The sequence below is a fragment of the Anser anser genome (genome assembly GCF_964211835.1).
Source record: "Anser anser genome assembly, chromosome: 5".
Taxonomy (NCBI): Eukaryota; Metazoa; Chordata; class Aves; order Anseriformes; family Anatidae; genus Anser; species Anser anser.
In genome coordinates this window covers 41991883-42010442 of record NC_139725.1, presented here as the reverse complement: position 1 = coordinate 42010442, position 18560 = coordinate 41991883, and the positions used below count along the sequence as shown (strand labels likewise).

Genomic DNA, 18560 nt, shown 5'->3' with positions numbered 1-18560 from the left:
ACTCTCCAACAGTTTCACATCCTTTTTGTACTGTGGTGCCCAGAACTGCACACAGTACTCGAGGTGAGGCTGCACCAGCACAAAGTAGAGCGGGACAATCCCTTCCCTCGACCGACTAGCAATGGCGTGCTTGATGCACCCCAGGATACGGCTGGCCCTCCTGGCTGCCAGGGCACACTGCTGGCTCATATTCAACTTGCTGTCAACCACAGCCCCCAGATCCCTCTCTGCAGGGCTGCTCTCCAGCGTCTCGTCGCCCAGTCTGTACGTATAGCCAGGGTTGCCCCGTCCCAGGTGCAGGACCCGGCACTTGCTTTTGTTAAACTTCACGTGGTTGGTGATCGCCCAACTCTCCAGTCTGTCCAGATCTCTCTGCAAGGCCTTTCCACCCTCATCCAAGTCCACAACTCCTCCAAGTTTGGTGTTGTCAGCAAATTTGCTCAAAACACCTTCTAGCCCTCCATCCAAAACATTTATAAAATCATTGAAGAGGACTGGCCCTAAAATGGAGCCTTGAGGGACCCCACTAGTGACCATCCGCCAGCCAGATGTGGCCCCATTTACCACAACCCTTTGAGCCCTGCTCATCAGCCAATTAATTAGGTAATTAGGCTCCCATTAGCAGGTAATTAGGCTCCCATTAGCAGCGTGCACACCACTGGCTGATTGGATGACAGGTACCTTGTAATTGCTCTGAATAAAGGACAAGTTCAAGCCTAGCCTTGCCTTCTGACACCAGAGACCCCTTCAGCATGCCCTACTGGCAGAGCCATATATGTTGGAGCTTGTTCTTGAGAGAAGTGGGGAAGCTGAACATGGGGAACCCAGCAGGCATCATTGTGTCTCCTTTGTACCACTCAGCAGCTTTCTGCAACACAGAGACAAGAAATGGGAGAGGAACTGGTATATGGCCAGGGCATTGCAAGGACCTACTAGAGCAAGCAGTTGTGTAAGTTTAAGTGCAAAGTGACCCTTTCAGATGGAAACAAATATTTAACCAGACCTCGACTGTTCAGATTAGGCTCCTTTTTTGTTTAGATTAGGCTCCAACCTTAGGTGGTTGAGAATCCATATATGTGGCAAGTATCCTAAATGCCTTACCTTTGAATTACTTCTCCGGTCTCTTCTAGGCAAGTTTTCTTCTGGTGACTTCACATGTCATAGTGGAGATGGCCCATGAGGAGACAAAGCAGGTGTGTAATTCAGAAAGCATATCAATTGTCTCTTAACCTCTAGAGATAAAAGGAATGGTTAACAGAGTAAAAATGCTTTAAGTAATTAATACTTGATCAAGATTTCATTAAGAAAATATTCAAACCAGTCATTGTAGTTTCAGTCAGTGTTTTCAGTCTGACAGATACTTCTGAAATATTTTTCAGATTGACCTGAAAGTTTGATCAGGAATCCAGTTTTTCAGTGACCTGAAATGAATTATGGTGGATTTTGTATTATGCTTTGGTTGTACTGTACTGTTGATGGCATTTATTTATTTATAAACTGCAGGCAAAGCAGATACTGTCACAACAGTCCTGACTAGATGGGCTCAGCCATATCTTTATCTGAGAGTTCATGTACTGCATTAGGACCCTTTAAGTGAAATGCTGGTATGTTGGGGTTACATGCTAAGGAGGTTTTGGTAGGAAGGAAATCTCTGGGAGGAGCCCCATTTCCACCTCTTGTATGCATTGAAGATCTAATCCAATACATATTAACTGGAAAGGGGAAGCCACCAAGGAAAAAATTTTAAATTCTATATACTTCATCAAGACTTACATCTTATTACTGTTAAGGTATTAACTCAGCATTGCAGGTATCTGTGTGATTACTGAAATCGTGAATGAATTAATTTCACGATTCTTAACCAATTCAACAAAATGATATCACTTATTTTCCCCTTAAACATAAACAAACACCATTCCCATCTTTTCCTCCTATTCATCACTGCATCCTTGGCAAGAACTTTTTCCCCTTTTTACTCTTTGTTGGCAAGCTTTCAAGGGTAGTCAAAGCCAAGGCTGAAAAAAATTATGACCAACCCACTCACGACTGCTGTGGCAAAACTGCTGCATTGTAATTGCATGGGGAGACAAAGGCTGGGGGCTTTTATATGTTTCAATGGTCATTTAAAGCTACTAACCTTGAAGGCAATGACATCCACTGACCCTAAAAGGTTGAGTCAGGTAAGTGCTGAGCAGCAGAGTGGTGGGCTGAGCAGCTTTAACTGCCAGCCAGGTCAGCAGCAGGAGGTTCAACACCCCAAGGGTTTCGCCCCTGACTGCTGATATTTTAAAACTGCCTGGGCTGAAATGTCAATTCTAGCAAGGTTACTCGTTTGTGCAGCTTGTTTCAGTAGCAAGGCAAGGTTCCCCATGACTGTACAGCTGGTGACTGAGTTTAGGATCTGGTCTTTGAGGGTTCAAGGTGCTTCAGTTCCACTGGGCTTCCCTGGGAGCCGATGACCTTTGGCACTCCGACAGGTCAGTCCCTAGGAGCAGATATAAATGAAATGCTCCCCACTTGATATCTCACAAGTCTACGCAGTGAAGATTGGCTAGCAGTATAATAGATCACATTTGGCTTGACAGATTGTCGTGATAAAGCCAGTTAAAAGTTGTGATGTAATATTGACATGATGTATTGTTGACATGCAGTATGTTATAGCTGCAATTACAAGGCAGTTGGTAAAACTCTGTCAGGGGTAGGGACTACTCTATAAGGGTGACTAACTTCAAAGCTAATTTGGCTGAAGTAAGGTCTGTAAAGCCAAATTAATTCTGCTACAAAGCTGTGAAGATACTCGGTTTTTAAGACTTAAAGGTTTAATCTACACTTTTCTGTCCTTAACAGCTGATCAGTCCCTTAAACTAAACCTGCTGGAAAAAATGTCAATGTTACAATTACTGAAGCCTTTATAATTTGTTCTGAGTCTTTGTTATAGGCTGTCCTTGGAGCTTTCTTTACCTGATTTTAATTAAGAATATATCTGAGCTTGGGAAAGTAATAGCTGAAACCAAAAAGAGATTTGAAATAACAACAGTACAGGAAATATTCATTTGTATTCAGAACATGGGTTATTGCTAGCTGATACCCTTGATACTGTAGCCATTTTGTTCAGCTCTGTACAATCCTATAGATGAGCTCAAGAACTGATGTTATTATTATTATTTACACTTCCACACAAATACATTTTGGGGTTTTAAATTAGGAATGTGTTTGAAGGTTTTATTGTTTTGTTCTTTGTCTTTTCCTGCTTTCCCTTGCTACTAGTTCAATCTGACTCCAAAAATTTCGGGGTGGGGGATTACTGGGAGATTAGACACTGGCTCCAGGCCTCTCTGGATTGGAATCAGCACCCTGCCAGTCTTCTGCAAAGAGGATTTTCGTTGGCTGCTAACCAACACAGGACAATTTGGAAGCCTGCTTTCAGTTCTTAAGCCTGCAGTTTTAAGGGGACCTTAAAGGCCCCCTTACTCAACACTCTACCCCCAAAACAGTTTTGCATAACACTGCGTTGTGGTTTGGGTGATCTGCACAACATTTCCAACATCTCAAAGATATTTTGTAATGCTGATGGGGGGGGGGGGAAGGAGAGGATGACTTTATTCCTCATCTTGCTTTCAAGATACCTTGTTTCTAACACTGGCAGAGAAGAGGATGTACTGAACCTTGTGTGGTGTCAGATTCTGAATACCACACTTCTCCCTCGTTAATTTTACCTCAGACTTATATGTATTCTTATCACGGAATACATCAGCAGCCATTACAAACATCCAGTTCTCCTCAAATTAAATATGTGCTTTAAACAATGATTGCTTTTCTAAATGTTCCTGGTGTTATTGGTGTAACAAAGGAATTTGAAATAGCTACTGCAAAACATGTTAGTAGATTGCATCTACAGAATAAAAACAAAATGATTCCCTTAATTGTTTTTGCTGTAGCATGAATGCTCAACATAATGTAAACTGAACTTTTTAGCACAAACAAGAGTGGCAGTGTTCTCATACCCTCTTTCTCAGAAAATCTGTCAAATGAGCAAGTGTTAACAAGCCATCTCAAAACACTAGTCAGTGCCTGCACTCACATGTTTAATTAAGCATCACATACAGGACTAAAACTAGGTACCCTGCATGAAGTATATCAGAACTATTTGGAGACAAAAACTTGAAAAATTACACATCCAATTCTGATCTAACCATGTTTTTACTATTAATTATGGTCATAAAGAGCTTCACAGTAAGTTGAAATACAGCAGAGCTTCCTTTGCTTATATCACTTCTGGTACTTGGTCTGGGAGATGTATTCCAAAAATATGGGATAATTTTGCTGGTATCACAAATAGTGCTGCTGGAGTTCCTTTGCTCCCAGCTCAGTGTGTTAGACAGAGAATGGGAAACTGGGGGCTCAGTTTTCTCTTGGGGGGCACTCCCCATCTTGTTTCCCCTGGCAGAGACGCGTAGCCTACTATTTAAGCAAATGGCTGTTAGGCTACCATTTAAGCAAAGAGTAAGAAAGTGTTCCATCAGCTGAAGCTGATTTACCTTCCCTGCAGGTACTCAAAGGTCAACAGAGGAACATGATGTCCAAGAGCTGGGTACAAGACACAAGGCTGGAAGTTCAGAAGTTTATCAGGAAAGACATTGCATTGGGAACTGACTCCTAAATGTATTTGTGCATTATATTAACCAGTCATTCAGTAAAATATTGAAATAGTCATTTCAGATAAGGACTCCAGAAGAAATCTCTCTCTCAGGAGCTGGATTTCAGGAGAAGGCTAAGGACAGTGATCCCTCACCAAGAAAATGAAAGCCTCTCTCCAGGGGTATGAGAGGTGCTGCTGTAGCTCCAAAAAGGGTTTAAATGTAAGATAGCAGCATGTTCAGTACTGCCTACAGAGTAGCATAGAGCTGTCTGCTAATCTCTGGCAATATCTCAGCATTTGTCAGAGTCATGATTTATTGAGCAGTGAGAGTGTTCCTCACCTTGCAAGATCAGGTCCCTAGATTGTAACACATTTTCTTGTTCACCAAAAAGGCTCATCCACAACAAAGAAATTAAAGAAACAGAGAGAATTATTCAGTGACACCAGAAACAATGAAGGAAAAACTATGTGTAAGCCTTGGCAAAACATCTCTAAACAGCACTTTGAGCTTGCAGCACAGCCCAGCCATATTTCAGAGCCAAAGAGAAGATATTTTTTTTTGTACTAATGTGCATCAGGCTGAGACTGGGACCCAGAAATTGCTGCAAATACTCAGCTCCTGAAGGCTGTATAAACCCAGTGGGATCCTGCTGTGCTTGAGAGGAGAGAGGGCTGAAATCTAAGTAATGGCCAAAGTCCAGATTTTGAAAGAAAAAGGATTAATGAAGCCTGCTATAGTAGTGTACCTGGGATAACATCATAATTAGAGATTAATAACAACCACTTCATAAAGTCTGACACTTTTCTGTTCCTTAGTACCATTGCTGTATCGAGTGAGTTTTTGATGCCTTAGAATAAAAGTGTATGTCAGAGTGAACTAGAACAGATTTCCTGAGACCGTAAGTTAGCAAAGTCACTGACACTACAGACTCGGAATGACTCTCTGGGTCATACACTCAAACGGACAATTTCTTATATAGAATAATGCCACACTGAATAGATGCTACTGTGTTTTCTTGATCAGACCAGACCATCACAAACCTCTCTGTAAGTTTAGGTTGCACAAGCTGATTTTTAAGCTCCCCCGAGAGCAGCAAGTTTGAAACTTCAGCTGATTTTTCTTTAAACCACTCCAACTGTTTTTTTTGTCTGATACCTCAAAGTGACTGAATTGATTCTTCTGAAATTTTGCATTAATGCTTGTTTCTAAGCTTGTCAAGCATGAGAAGAAAGAAACACATATCAGTGGAGCGAAGCAGAGCCTTATCCTCTAGCTGTATCACTAGAGCATGATGAATTGGTGTTTAACAAAATTCCTTAATGCTACAGGCAATGACACAATTAAATCCTAATCTTGCTTTCTCTGTTACTTTTTTTTTTTTTCCTGTATAAGTAAGAAACTTAGAAATAGCTATAACTGTTATGTTGTTCCCAACCCCCAGTGATAGTCAGTTCCTTAGTGAGGTATGACTATACCTACATTATGTGTTGAGTTGTTCTGGGACAGTCTAAAGCTCTAAGGAGATGTTCTGGGACAGTCTAAAGCTCTAAGGAGAAAAGTAACATCTCTAGTTTTCAAGGAAGTAATGCTTGAAGACATTAACTTCCCTTATATTGATGTGGCTGGGCTGAAATCTTCAGTAGACTCATGGATTTTTAATTCAATTCTTTGCCCCTTTGAAGCATTTGGCATTGGCTGCTCTTGGAAACAGGATATTGTACTAGATGAGCTACTGTTGCAGTCTCTGTGTTCTCAATTTTTTATTTTTTGAAGAGGATTTTGGGGTTGAATGTGACTTGTATTCAAATAAGTGTGATGTTTCTGCCCCTGTAGTAAATGACGGATTCAGGTAAAATATATTAAAAGTATTAAACAAAATATGGCTTAGGTGCTTCTGATGTGTAGATTATAAATGGGATGTTTATCTCCAAAGAAAATAAGCACTTTCAAATGATTTGATTTTGAAAGATATGAGAACAATAGTGAGTTACTAACCACAAGGTTTCTTATACTGTCTGCCTGGTTAAGAAATATTGGTTTGACAAGATAGTCAAATAGGTGTATACTTTCTAAAATTAAAACCATGGCTAAAATAAAATGAAACTTACACAGAGCAAAATAAAATGGCTCAGTGTCCATTACTACGCTTGCTAAAAATAGGGAATAAACAACAATTACTGCAAAATCTAAAGGCAGGATTGTTCATTTATTTATCAGCTACAAAAAACACGGCATTATCAAATCTAGTACTAAACACTGTGTTTTCATATTCACTCTACTAACGTGAGGATCACTGAAACTGTAGAGAGACAGATTTAAGTAAAATTTGGTGATGACCAGAAGCATTGCTGTAATTAAATTGACATTAATACTAGCTGTTGAGAAAGTCACACAGAATTACAACACTGGGTTATTTGGCTCTGTTATTTTCACTTTTTATAAGGATTCCCGTTAATTAGAGACAGTGTTTAGATAAACAGTCTAAGTGAAAGTGACAGTATTTCAGGACTGAAATCTGGTGCTGAGCCACTAATATGTATGTGCTTGCAGTTCTGCCAGACAGAAAACCTGCTTACTTGTTGGAGATGCCATTACCTACTGATCATCCCCTGTGCTGGTGTTTCAGCCGCAAATGTATTGTACATCTCCCTCTCTACCACGTATATACAGACTTTGTATGGTTATGGAGGACTAAAAATAGGTTAAAATTCACTGGTGCAGGTGTACAGTTTCTGATCTGAAGCAAAGTTTTTACTTAATGCAAGGCAGTTGTCTATTCTGTTTGTATTTTACATATTTCATCAGAAAGCCTCCAGGAATTCAATGGGCAACATGTCAGTCACTTGTCACTCATGCTACCTTGAGGAAGAAGTTGTAGGTTCAGTGTAGTATTCATTTAAAAAAATAGATAAATGTAGGCCTACTGCTTTGTGTTCATTGATTTTATTGTTACACAGTCCTACATTGTTACCTCTGACGTGAAGGTTATGGAGGGCAGTGCTAGACTGTCACCGTTCAGAGCTGAAGGTAAACTTCAACAGGGGACATTAGACAGGGTTTGCCTTCTTTTTCAGCTCCTAAGGTCTCAGACAAGGTTGTCTTCTTGCCCTTGGGTTGCTTTCCTTTGGGAACTCCTTGTAAGGAACTGTACGACTCATAGTTTGAGGTGCTTCCTCTCTGAAATCTTCTGGTAAATAGAGGAAATCAGAGCACAGCCATTTCATGTAGCTGTAGTTTTCCCTGTTTCTATTTTAAAATTTTGTTAGAAAGTCTCCCAATATAAGAATTTTTAAAAGTATCCAATTAAGCTTACCAAATTGATGAGGCATGTGAACTACAGCTTTTTATTTTATTTTTTATTTTATTTTATTTTATTTTATTTTATTTTATTTTATTTTATTTTATTTTATTTTATTTTATTTTATTTTATTTTATTATTCTATTCTATTCTATTGACAAATCTTGGTATATTGTGGTCTGAAGATTTCACCCTGTAAAGCTTGTTTCAGATTTTTCTTTCCCCTCTCTGTCCAATTAAACTTTTAATGTTCTGGGTTGTTAGAAAGTGTGAATGGTAGACAATTCCTTCCAAATACTCAAAAATTGAACTTTTAAAGTTTCATAGCTGTCTGATTTAAAAACAAACCCTAAAAAAGTCAGATATTCTATATTTTTAAGTCCATATTAACCAATTCAGAGCATCCAATTTTATGCTCTTTCTAACAATGTTGAAAAATGAAAAACCAAACACATTTCTCTCACCATTCTCCCTGTTAATCCATACAGCTTAAATCTTCTCCCAGACTAAACTGACTTTATAAATTTTGCTTTAAAAGACAAGCAAATAAACATAGAAATTAATTCCCAGTTCTTGAATGTTCATTTGGCTTACATTTTTAATACAGAGCTTATATGGAAAATTCAAACTAATAATATTTTGACAGAATTTTAAATTGCACATTTTGCTTATAGTAAGAGCTGTTGACTAGATGTTAAATTTGTAACAAATTTATACTGCTGGCTTAAAAGTTGTGGATTTTTGTCAGGGTGGAAGGCAAGAGGAACATTCTAAAGAGATCCTTTAACTACTGGGTGTTTTAGTCTCTCTCCTCTGTCTCCCTTCACCCCCAACCCATTGCTGTTCCATCACCTGCTCTGATGTTAATCAGACTGACTGGGTCATCTGCTTTTATAAGCTTGCTGGATTAATTCTTTTTCAAGGTCATGTGTGAATTGACTTTCGTAACCAATTATAAATTGGATGGCATTTTAATATTCTACCCTTTCCCTGAGCTTTAATCTAGAAGCGATGAGAGACAAAAAGAAACCCAAAGGAGTTTGCATTTTAGGAAGTAAGATGATGAATGCAATTATCCAATACCTTTCTAATTTCTCCTGCCCTGGACACCCTTATCTTTCCCACTAAGTTCAGAGGGAGTTGAAAAAATTAAACATCTTCCAGAAACAGTACTTTACTCTTTTAGTTAATTTAACTGCATATGATCTCTGGAGAAATCTGTCAATATTGGTATTTGAGGCACTTAAATCTTGACATTCAGAGTTCTGCACTGTTATGAATGCATCTCTATTAAGGCAACAGAAGCAGCTCTCTCTTTCTCTGTTTGATATTGCCTTTTGAAATTTAGCATAAAAAGCAATATTTTCCTTCATTTCATTTTGAAAGACTTTGAAAAATTTAGGAAACTGCTTTTGAGGCCTCACACAGCAATAAATTTTAGTTGTGTAATCAAAGATGTTTTCATTGATTTTTTTTTTTTTCCCAAACCCTATTAGATACAGGACCTTGAATTCAAAGGACACAGCTTACAAAGACCTGTTGAAAAAGATTTCTACTAGTCAAAGACTTCACAAGCATTTTCTAGATGTACACTTCCCAGATGGCTGTGTTTAAGTGCAACCATAATATTTCCTCTTAAGCATCTTTTGACCTGATAATGCTAAAGCAATGGATTTTCCTAGACTGACTCTTTGGCATGTTTTCTAAGCATAGAAGACACACTATGGCTTTCTGTTTGACCCGTCAAAGACCAGCAGTACAACTGCCTCAGTTCTCCCAGACCAATGCCTTCAAAGACCTCCAAGACATCTCCCCCATCATTCTCCCACTCCATAATAAACAAATAAGCAAAAGAATTTCCCCAAAGGTTTAACCATACACTTGCACTCACTTAACTATTCACTTCTTCAGCTGAACCAAATAGTTTATTTCTTTAGTTAGTACAAGAAATAGATATCAGTTAAAGTTAAATGTGTTCTTGTTTTTGTTTGTGTACCACCGTGCAGTATTCTTTAGGATAAATTCAGAAGTAAAATGAGGATGTCAGGATCCTTCTCTACTTATTCAGGGATTTTATTCCAAACTATCAATGCTAATGTGTTATTCTCAGTCTTTGTCAAGATTATTTTAAAGTATTTTTTAAAATTAAAAATGAAACAATACATAGAATGAAAAATGGAGAACACTGTTGCGATAGAATTTGTTTTTCAAGGAGAATGCTGATGTTTGCCCAGGAGGATTTAGTTAGGGATTTCAGACTGTGCTACAGAAAGAGGAGATATGGTGTTATCAGTATACCTGATCTACAAAGCCAACAGAAAGCCTGGAAGTAGAATTTGCCTACTTTGCTACAATATTTTGGGAAAGGAGTGAGTTGAACAGTCTTGAATTATGGTTTTGTTAGAGAACCATGCAAAACTCTGGGTTTTGTTGGGCTTTTGTTCTAAGGCACAAACAGGAGGTGACAGCTGCTTAGTGTTTCAATTTTGTATTCACAAGAATTGCAAACAAAGAACAAAATAAACAGCTTACACGATGAACCTTTCTTTGTGCTTGATTTCATTGCTTTTCAGTGCTGCCTAGGACTTATCCATATAAAATCAAGACAATAAATTCAGTTTTTGCCTGTCTCCTTTTTTTTTATACTTTCCTTTTGAAGGTATGTGGCAGGCAGATAGTGCTGGAAAAATAGCTGCTTGCTTCTTCTGCAAAACTTGTACAACACTGGTAACTACAGTGCACGTTGCCCCATGGTCAACAAATCTTTAGCCATTATCAGGCAGATGATTGCAGGAATGAGAATTAGTCTGGACTCCTTGCCTAGACATAGGAGTGGCATCCTGAGACTATTCAACTTAAAAATCAATGTGTTAAGGACAAAGAAGCAGAGGAGAGTCATATCCTATCATCAATAATCTGTACCAGCCTCCCACCAGGTTGTGTACTTTTTTTTTTTTAAATGCTTATAATCTACACCAGCTTATAAACTAAAGATAATAGGAAAGTTCCCTGTTATGCTACAATACTATATCAAATCCTTTTATCTTAAAAGCAGAAAGCAGAATTAGTCTTGCAAGTGCTGAAACACTAATTCCCCAGTAATTTCAGTAACCTACTTCTTCTTTGCTGGGTAATAGCCATTTTTCACTTCTGCTCTGTATAGTAACAAGACAATGCCAGAGTGAGATAGATATTTTTTAATGCATTCTTCTAAAATAGAAATGCTATTTTCTCCCTTCTAAGAAAAATATTTTTGACATTCCCATTTCAATGTTTTCTCCAGAAACTATTAATTTTTGCTTTCTGATGTGCTTTAAATGGTATTCTAGCCTTTCCGAATCTAGTGGAAAAATTCACACTGCTATAAATGGAAGTAAGGATTTTGTTTTCCAAGTATGCACATTTATACAGTTGTTCTTTTGTGTACACACTTGGGTAGACCACTTTAGTTCAGCTTTCAAGCATGTCTTTCGCTGTTTTGCCATGATCCCTGCTCACTCAGCCCCTTTCCCTGTTTTTCAGGCACAGAAAGTTGCTTTAAATGGCACAAATTCCGTGCAGGGAGACCTTGTGCATTCAGGCAAGGGATCTATTGTTTATGTGCACTAGGGATAATCTATAAAACACACTGCGGAGTACAAGTTGGAGTCGGATAGGTCACCTTAGAAAATATGAGACAGCTGCAAAATATTTGTCGTTCCCATTCAGATATCAAAATGATGCCATTTTACCCACACTTTTGAATTTACTTTCTGTCAGCACAGGAGCAATTGAGTTTTATTCCTGCAAATGTGAATGACTTTTGAGGATGTTTGCACATTACATGTTGCAGCTCGACACAGGCATGGCATGGCACTTCCACCTCCCGAGGGGGTCACTGTGTCTCGCAAAGGAGCCACAGAAGTAAGCAGCCCCTGACGGGCAGAGTTATACACACCGCCAGGTTCAGTGTTCATTTAACAGTGCAATGTCCAAGAAAGGCAAGAGATGAAACGTCTGGGTGCACCAGGGGAATGACCAGAACCTCTTGAGTTGTCTTGGCCCTCCCTCTGAAGTTATTGCCCCTGGGCAGTGGGGAAAGGGGAGGCTGTGCATGGAGGGTGGTAACTTCTCAGGCCAACACACATTCAGGCTTCCTGTAAATCCCTCTGCAAATGCCTTAGCTTGCAGGCACACAGACCAGGATGGGGAAGATGAGACGTGTTGCTGTCCCCCTGCAGCTCTGGTGCTCTCTGGCTAGCAGCAGAGGCCCTGCGACCCACCTCCATCTGCCACCTCCATGTCTTCTGGCTAGGCCTGGAGCACAGGGATAGATCCAGCCTGGCAGGCTTCCTCCCCTGAGGCGTCTCCTCCCGAGCAGGAGGTGCACAACTGCTCTTGGCCATGTAAGGGATGATTCCCAGCAGTCCCTGTGCCTTTCTCCTACCTCCCCTCACCGCTCTGCCCTCCCGTGAGTGAAATGGCAGAATTCAAAATTAAGAGTGGATTGGGAGGATTGGGAAGGTCCATTTTCAGTCTGCTCCTTTTGTGTAAGAGGTCTCAGCCAGTGATGCAGCTACGCTACCCTGGCCTGGAACACATTTTGCACTGCAAAATAACTTTCTTACTTCGTAGCATGATGTAAAGATGCCATGAATCTAAAGAAAGTTATACCACAGACTGAGTGAGACTCAGAACGCCAAAAGCACAAAAAGGTCTTACAGACATTTGTTTTCCTGTCCCATTACTGGGCCCATGTGATCTAAGGCTGCAAGTCCCACATTTGTATTCAAGGGGTCATTTGTCACACACAGACTAATAAATTAGGGGGAACCTTAATGGTGACAAGCATACAGGACTACTGAACAGTAGAAACATTTCAGCCCCTCTGGGAACTGGGAGAGCAAGGTTTCATGGTCCTCTCTTCCAGTTGCCATAAATCCAGCATATCAGCAATGAATGTAGTTAAGTACCTCTTTGAACTGGCATTGCATATTCACATGCAGTTAATATGTGTGATTATACAAGTTTAAACTTAAAGTCTAAAGCTGGATGTCTACATAAAGCCTACTTTTCAAGGAGAGATGTTTCATGTAACACTTGCTTGACCTAAAAAAAAAAAAAAAAGTAATTTAAATTTTTCTAAGATTTCTTAATCCTGTTTTACTTATTTGCCTGGGAGAAAACAGTGCCTCTTACAGACTTTTCTCATAAGCATGGGAGATTCCCCTCACATTAAAAAAGATAAATATATATATACATGTATATATATATACTGTATATGTTGTACAACCAATTATAATTAAACCAGGAAGCTAATCTTTACAGTGTCAGAAGGACACGATAAATTCTCTCTGTAGTGACTAATATGGCTGTTCTGGCAGGGGGGATTCAGAACTGGAAGCTTTATCTCTTCTGGCTGTCTCCCTTGTCTGTCTTCCACCAAAGAATTGGCTAAATTAAAAATACTGACCCAGCCCCCTTCCTGTTTCCCCTGGAAATGTTACCAATTGTGAGCAGTAACTTGAAGTCATAATTATTTCAGCATCTTTATTAAAATATAATGTTGAGATTTTAGCTGAGATTAAGTGTATTTATTCCCCTAAATTTTATTAAAATGAAATATAAAGTTTTGGGGAATTACTGAAGAAAGTGATTTCTTCTCCTCCTCCTCCACCCCCTTTTTGTGTGTGTGTGGGGGGAATATTTAAACTGTGAAGAATAAAAAATCCCTTTTTCATACATTGGTGCAAAGATCGGCTAAGACTAAAACCAATACATTTAAAAGTGGATGATTCTTACTGGCTTTACAGCAGCAAACATTACCATCCTGATCCTGAAGTGGCAAGAGGCAAACACAGAACATTTCAGCAAAAAGCACTGTTTCTCTAGATGTTTTGTGGAGAGCTCTTTCCTTTGTAAAGCAATCTGAATATAGCAGACACATCTCAGTTTAGGATTGACTTCAAAGGAGCAATCTGTCAAATGCACTATGTTCCTAACTCAGCTGAGGATGGAGACATGCTTAAGGGCTTTCTGTCTGGAAGTAGGAAGGAAAGGAGTTTTGCTGAGACCAAATCCCCAGTTAGTATACTTCCCGTAAATCAGAAAAGCGATATGAAGTCAGTCTATCTTAAAAAAAATAAAAAAAAAGAAAGAAAAAAAGAAAAAAAACACGACAGCTTAGTGATTAATATGCTTACTTGAATGTCAGAGATAAAAGTTCAAATCCTTCCTCTGTCAGATTGTGGAGCAGGGATATAAAGCAAAAACTCCATGCTTCTGGAAAAGATCAGGCAATCTTATGTAGGTTTCTATATCAGTCTCTTCTGAAAAAAAATGTTACCACTGGATTTAAAATACAGAAATAATCACTGCAGCAGAACTCTGCTTTGTTGTGAAAAATGCCTTAATATTCAGGCTACAGGATTTCCCTGATGTGCCTTTCTACCATCCAACTGCATTCTGTGCAAGACTTCATGCACTTCGTGTGACTGGCTGTTCGATTCACCTGTGATCAGAGGATAAGAATAATACAGGAGGGACAGTTCTTAACTTTGATGTCAAGGTGTACATGGGGGTCTAGTGGGAAAAATGTAGATTGCTTTACAGGTAGGAAAAGGGGAGTGTTGGGGAATTGTCTCTGGATGGCTAATCACAGCACAATGGAGGTTTTGAAGATCCACTCTTGAACTAGAAATGGTAGATTGATGCCTAAAGTCCTTTGTAGATACATTTGGGTGCTCTCAGGGTAAAATATGCAGGATGGACACTACACAGTCAGAATGGAAAGGAATAGGATGGAAATTCTGTGTAGAGAAAAACCCGTTGCCTCCAATCTTCCCTCCATGTGAGGCCACAGTTGCAGTTCCAAGAGCCTGCAACCTCATCACTAAGCAGTCTCCTCATGCCTGACCTCCCTACCCAGGACAAGTCTCTATGGCATGCCCACACTGTCCTGCAGGAGCAGACATAAGCAGGATGTGCTCTGTCAAATAAGCACATGGTATTTGTAGATGACACACAGTAACTATTGTTCTTAGTTTGTTTATGCTTTATTCTCTGTCACTCTGCTAATTTATTCTTGGTCTGATCCTTATCTTTTACTGACAGACATCAGAATAATTTCTAGATCTCTGGGTGGGGAACGGTTTGACATTTCTTTTCCAGTTAAGATCGATATCGGATCAGCAGGGATGGGTCAAACATTTGTAGCTCCCATTCCTTTTTTATTTATTAATATTCAATTGTTTCTAACCTCTTATTGACCTTTCCTATTCAACTAGTATTAAACCAAGGCCCTTTGAACCAAGTGCCAAGTGATGCAGCTGGATTGCAGGCTGTCGCCCTGAGTAACGGGCAGCTAGAGAGACGGCAATGCTACTGCTTGCCTTACCTCAAAAAATGTTACTGATTATGAGCACACCACTCAGGGAATTTGGTCTGCCTGTACTGTCCATCGCTGGCTAAAATAAACTGCAGATTCTAACCTCTCCCCCATCTTATACTACAGTCAATAATTAAATTAAAATTAATTTATTAAAATTAAAATTAAGCTGAGGAACAAATTGCTGTGACTGGGCTTTTGTACCACATAGCATTTGACAAAGTATATGGTGGTTGAGGTCTGAAACTAGCAGAGCAGTGATGACAGACCCTCCCTTTAGGGAAAACCCATGCACACAAATAATCTTCAAGGGCAGCCTGTGGCTGGCATTACTCTAAATGAAGCCAGGAAGTGAGGCTACTGTTTGTTCTCATAGGTTATTATTCATGATTTATTTTAAATATGGTTATATGATTTATTTTTTTTTTTCAGCTAAACAATAGTTAGGGCTTTATTTTATCATATGAATAGGTTACATATTTTTCTCAATGATGCCCAGAATAATAGGGACAAATAATAACAAATGTCCATACATGGGCAAAAGAGTCTGGATCTGCAGGTCGCACGTGCACACTGCTGCTTTTACACACACACACAACAGGGAACAGCACACAACCCAATGGATTGGCTATACACTCAGGTGGGAGCTAGTACGCCTAGTTCTAATGGAGACACATAATGGTTGCATGTTGTCTGCAGCTCTGTGATGTTAATATTGGTTAAATTTGCAGATATTTTCACAGGACCTGTGAAAATAAAAGGGATCCATGGCCTGTGACACAACCAAAACACAAAAATAACATTACAATAATCATAACAACAAAACTTACTTGTGGATGAAAATTGCAAGATCAAGTCTACTTTGTGGGTACATAGCTGTTAATGTTCTCCTGGAGAAGCTGGCAGCCCATGGCTTGGATAGGTACATGCTTTGCTGGGTTAAAAACTGGCCGGATGGCCAGGCCCAGAGTGTAGTGGTGAATGGAGTGAAATCCAGCTGGCGACTGGTCACCAGTGGTGTTCCCCAGGGGTTGGTGTTGGGGCCGATTCTCTTTAAGATCTTTATTGATGACTTGGATGAGGGAATTGAGTGCACCCTCAGTAAGTTTGCAGACGACACCAAGTTGGGGGTAGTGTCGATCTGCTGGAGGGTAGGAAGGCCGTGCAGAGGGACCTGGACTGGTTGGATCAACGGGCAGAGGCCAATGGGATGACGTTCAACATGGCTAAGTGCTGGGTCCTGCTCTTTGGCCACAACAACCCCATGCAGTGCTACAGGCCTGGGGCAGAGTGGCTGGAAAGCTGTGCAGAGGAAAAGGATCTGGGGGTGCTAATTGTTGCTCACCTGAACATAAGCCAGCCAGCACTGTGCCCAGGTGGCCAAGAAGGCCAATGGCATCCGGGCTTGTATCAGAAATAGTGTAGCCAGCAGGAGCAAGGAGGTGATCGACCCCTGTACTCTGCTCTGGTGAGGCTGCACCTCAAGTACTATGTTCAGCTTTGGGCCCCTCACTACAGGAAGGACATCAAGGCCCTGGAACGTGTCCAGAGAAGGGCTATGAATGTGGTGAAGGGCCTGGAACACAAGTCCTGTGAGGAGCGGCTGAGGGAACTGGGGTTGTTTAGTCTGGAGAAGAGGAGGCTCAGGGGAGACCTTATTGCTCTCTGCAGCTACCTGAAAAGAAGGTGTGGGGAGCTGGGAGTCAGCCTCTTCTCCCAGATAACTAATGATAGGACTCAAGGAAATGGCCTCAAGTTGTGCTGGGGGAGGTTCAGGTTGGAAATCAGGAGACATTTATTCTCAGAAAGAGTAGTCAGGCATTGGAAGGGGTTGCCCAAGGAGGTGTTGGAGTCACTGTCCCTGGGGGTGTTTAAGGAAAGGTTGGGCCTGGTGCTTAGGGACATGGTTTAGTGGGTGACATTGGTGGTAGGGGGCTGGTTGGACTAGATGATCTTGGAGGTCTTTTCCAACCTTAATGATTGTATGATTCTATGTATAGAATATGTGACTGTGTCTTCTGAACTGGGTTTGCTAAGCATAAGCTTGTTTTATTCTTTGTGGAAACAGTTGGTCTTTGGTTCCCAGCATTTATAGACTTTAACTTTAAAAAGTTTTTTTTTTTTTGAAAACAACATTCTCATAATGTCATAACAAAGATGTTTTATTTATTTAATTTAAATTGTGAAAGACTGTCACTACTGCTAGGATCTTAATTGCAGCATGAAAGAAATACAGCTATGACCCATCCATCACTTAGACCTTAGCCATTTCTGGCAAGTAAACACTTCTTTACTTAAAGTATAATTTTAATTTTCCTGCTTTAAGTAGACATGGATTAACACCCCAGTTCTGAACACTCCACATCCTGGAGCATGGAAAGTCCAAAGGCAAATGCCAATTTTGTTTCTTGAGCCTGTCTCTTTTCAAAATTCACTCCTTCCAGAGTATAACAATAACTTCCTTGTGATTTTTATGTCACGTAAAATTTTGAGATCCTAGGTACCATTTTATGAGTATAGAGCCGTTTAAGACAGCTAGAATAAGTATCCCTGCACACATTTGAAATACAAGTACAAAGAACAGCACTGCTTGTCTTTTTAAACAGGAAAACAAACAAACAAAAAAACATCATGCTGTACAGCAAGTTCTTCTGAAATCTTCTCCGTCTATAGGACACAAGTAATTTAAAGTCTCTGCTTCTATCTTTTGCAAGCAAACAATGAGGTACATTTGAAACATTAGACCTTCTGGAGAAGGAAATGCTTCAAGAAAGGGGATTATTTATAAAGGGAAAAGGGGAAAATGCATCAGTAAAGTGAACTAAAACCTTTTTAGACTGTCCAGTCTCACAAAACGAATGGCAATAGATATTTCTATAAAAGGCATGCTTACCTCTTATGACCTCCACAACAATTAATTCACTAGGCTCAGAATACTCTTCCTTCCTTTTATTTTTTTCATTCTGAATTAACTGCTTGTGTAGACAAGCATCTGCTGCCTCTCCATTTCACAGCTGCTCTCTCTTGAATTTATTCTTACTAGCTTGTATTCCTTGCCTATTTTCAAGCAAATACTTCAAGACTCTCTCTTAAATGGTCAGTCTAGGCAAAATGCCAGGAAGTGAAATCACCTCTTTACCACTAGATTTCCTTCTATTTTACTTTATTTCCCTAGGAAAGTTTGTTTCATTCCAAATAATCTGCCAGTCCCAAAAGCCTGTTAGATAATTGCAGTTCTACAAGAAGATACTAAAAG

The 18560-nt window shown here is 39.8% G+C and overlaps 3 long non-coding RNA genes across 4 annotated transcripts in view; 2 read left to right on the top strand and 1 right to left on the bottom strand.

Annotated features, from left to right (window-relative positions):
- LOC310900206 overlaps window positions 1-15493 on the bottom strand; it is a 36822-nt gene extending 21329 nt beyond the window's left edge. The window contains exons 1-2 of the long non-coding RNA XR_014584912.1: window positions 14121-15493; window positions 1102-1232 (exon numbers count right to left, since the gene is read on the bottom strand). This is a non-coding gene — a long non-coding RNA (uncharacterized lncRNA). The remainder of the gene's footprint in view (window positions 1-1101; window positions 1233-14120) is intronic.
- LOC310900204 overlaps window positions 1-18560 on the top strand; it is a 49750-nt gene that overhangs the window by 24961 nt on the left and 6229 nt on the right. The window contains exon 1 of one of the 2 annotated variants that reach the window (XR_014584911.1): window positions 18514-18559. The exons of the other annotated variant lie outside the window; for it this stretch is intronic. This is a non-coding gene — a long non-coding RNA (uncharacterized lncRNA). Of the gene's footprint in view, window positions 1-18513; window position 18560 lie in introns of those variants that run through there. 2 annotated transcript variants of the gene reach the window in all.
- LOC310900199 lies at window positions 1118-5564 on the top strand. The gene is made up of 2 exons (XR_014584900.1): window positions 1118-1193; window positions 4550-5564. It is a non-coding gene; the product is annotated as an uncharacterized lncRNA (long non-coding RNA).